The 2,974-nt window shown below is 39.4% G+C and overlaps 1 non-coding gene across 1 annotated transcript; it reads left to right on the top strand.

Annotated features, from left to right (window-relative positions):
• The first annotated feature begins 304 nt into the window (after nucleotides 1-304).
• On the top strand, nucleotides 305-357 carry LOC111968293 (U7 small nuclear RNA). The gene has a single exon (XR_002877855.1). It is a non-coding gene; the product is annotated as a U7 small nuclear RNA (small nuclear RNA).
• The last annotated feature ends 2,617 nt before the right edge of the window (nucleotides 358-2,974 follow it).

The raw sequence follows: 2,974 nt of genomic DNA, 5'->3' as shown, positions 1-2,974 counted from the left end.
ATAAAGTAGGTGGCAGGTAGCCTAGCGGTTAAGAGCATTGGGCCAGTAACCAAAAGGTTGCTGGTTTGAATCCCTGAGCCGACTAGGTGAAAAATCTGTCAACGTACCCTTGCTCTGGATGAGAGTGTCTGTAAAATAAACTTCTCCACCTGTAAAAATACTACAGTTTACTATAGAATACTATACTTCACACTGTWGTATCCCTCAGTCATGTGTWTTACTTACTATARAATACTATAGTAAATACTGCACTTTTTTAACTATARTAAATACTATATAATTACATCTATCTACAGGTTATGGAAAATGTACTCTTTTAGTATTTCTCCAGTAGGTTTCCTCAAGGAGAAAGCCTCCTTCTATGTCAAAGATAGTGAAACAAAAACACTATAGTAAATGCTACAGYAACACCAGCAAAAACAATACGGCAAAAACTACAGTACTGTATATTACAGTCTGCAGAAACACTACAGTTTATACAACAGTATACTACAATCCACAAAAACACAACATTAATTACTACAGTATGTACTACACATTTCCTTACTACAGTATTTATACTATRGTTAATTAACTGTAAATACTACAGTATGCTACAGTCTGCAAAAAAACTACAGTGAATAATACAGTATATAAATATATTAATACTACAGTATTTAGACCATAGTATAATATAGTATTTTTTMTGTTGGTCACACTGGCTGATTACTAAAGGTTTCTGTTGTGTGTAGAAACTGTGAACAACCATCAGAGCTAGGCTATACCCTCTGACAGAACAATCAGAGTAAAAATCTTGTTGGTGCTTAATCAAATCCTGATGGTAATAAATGTTACACTGCAAGGCCCATTGCGTCTAATTGGCTCTTAATTTGACATCTACAAATCATGAGTGGCATGGGGTGGTTGGGTTTGCGCCAGGTAGGGGGGAGGTTTAGGCTGAGGTGAGGTGAGACTGAGTAATTGAGGACCCCTCGGTCTATGCGTCATGGTCCTCTCAAACAAGCCTACATGTTTAGGACCTTATTTGACTCAGTCTGGAGTAATAACTCACACACACTATGGAACGAGCCAGAAAGAAGTGCCTCCTTTGTCTGGTAGAAACCCCTGCCTCTGTAGCTTTTTATTTTCCTTTAATGATGCTCATTTCATTTTATTTTGTGTCTACGTCTATCACCCGCAGAGTGCTCAAATTCCATGACATTTGACATTTAACTGCTGCACCTTTTCATTTCTGATAAGTGGAAATTATATGTGGTTTTTTATTATCGTTTTATATGATGGTTCCAAGATTCCAGTGTTTGGACTGACTCGTCACAGCAAGCCATGGCAAGGAGGATTGATTGATGAGGCTCTAGAACCACTGGAACACCACAGCATTCTAAGTGGGGTCCCTAGACGGCTGTTACATTCTGTGGTTTGGGGTAAAGACGACAAACATTCTGAATACAAAATCTATCAAACGCATTACAGTATACAGAGCACCTCGCTTATTTTTAGGAACATCTGTGCCTTGTCCCTAGGGTTAAGGAGATTTTGGATTTGACCATCAATGCATTGTTTTGTTGTAACGGGGGTTCCAACATTTCAGTAGTTTCTCTGGAACAAAAGTATATTGTGAACCCTGTATCCTTGTGAGAGACAGAGAGACTCTCAAATAGCCAATGTTCTCCACAATGTTTGAATTATAGCATGTGAAAGTACTTGTCCTCCTATCGAGTACGCAGGGAAAATCCGAAAGAGAAAAAATGGCAGGTGAATAATATTAGCTATAGAATAAGTCTGTTAGACCAAAATCAATCTCCCATTACCYCCCCTTTACTTGTAATTTATCAGACCAAAGGGCCCTCTAGGACTTAGACCCACTGTCTCTCTTCCACCCCCATTCCATTTTCCACCCTGTATCCCAAATGGCACCCTATTCCCTATGTAGTGCATTACTTTTGACCAGGGCCTATAGGGCTTCAAAAACACCACAAGGACCAGAGGATGAAATAGAGAATAGCCCTTTCATCTGTTAATAGGGACCGGACCAATTGTTCCCCCCTCTCAGCCCAATTTCCCCCCACCCCCTCCTCTCTCTCCGTTATACATGTAATTGAGGCCCAGGTTTGCGGTGGAAGTGTAGGCCTGGGGAAAGACGGAAGGAGAATTCCTATATCCTTTCTGGCCAAATGACGGTAATTCACTACACCCTGAAACTTTCTATTGAGATGAATGCTCCCACCCACCCTTCCCCACTCCCACCGTTCTCTCTTCCCCCAACCCTGCTGCTCCCACTTCCCTTTATCCCTTTCTTAAAGACAATGTGTTTTTACAACAAGTAATTACAGGGTTAATGACTGATTTGATGGGCCTGTGAAAAGAGGTGTAACGTCATTGTTGGGCCTTGGTGGAAAAAGAGTAGTGAGTTCAGTTGGTTGAGCTCTCAAGAGRTCGGTAGGGATTAGGGTACTTGTGKCCTCTCATGAGCAAAGSCGGAAAGAGGATTCCCCTCTTTTATTCTGCTTTTCTCACATTCTCATTCAAATGKGTCTTAGTTATTTAACTCAGTTGTCTTATGGAAGGATGTGTTATTTGCATTTGCATGGATTGTTTTTWATTTTWWATTTTTTACATTCAACACTTTATACCGAAATTAATATGTGTACTGGAGAATTTTGAAACKAAGGCACACAACTACAGTACAGATKTATACAGTATTCTGTATTCGTAAACTGTTGTCATGTTGTAACATGTTACACAGCTATTGGGTTGCTGTATATAGCTACAGATGAATAGCATACATTATAACATTATTATTATACTTCTTTTTTACTCACTATCACAATTTAAATTATATCACCAACCAAAGATCTGGTTGGTGGCCCAACATGTTTTATCTCCATTGATCAATACGTAAAGAGTAATTTAAGAAGTTGAATTCGGAACCACTTTGGCCACCCTGTAGACTAGATATCATAGCCATGCATTTCAG

Source organism: Salvelinus sp. IW2-2015, linkage group LG8 (genome assembly GCF_002910315.2).
Source record: "Salvelinus sp. IW2-2015 linkage group LG8, ASM291031v2, whole genome shotgun sequence".
Classification (NCBI taxonomy): domain Eukaryota; kingdom Metazoa; phylum Chordata; class Actinopteri; order Salmoniformes; family Salmonidae; genus Salvelinus; species Salvelinus sp. IW2-2015.
The sequence above is the reverse complement of the archived record's forward strand: the minus strand, read 5'-3'. Positions and strand labels throughout refer to the sequence as shown.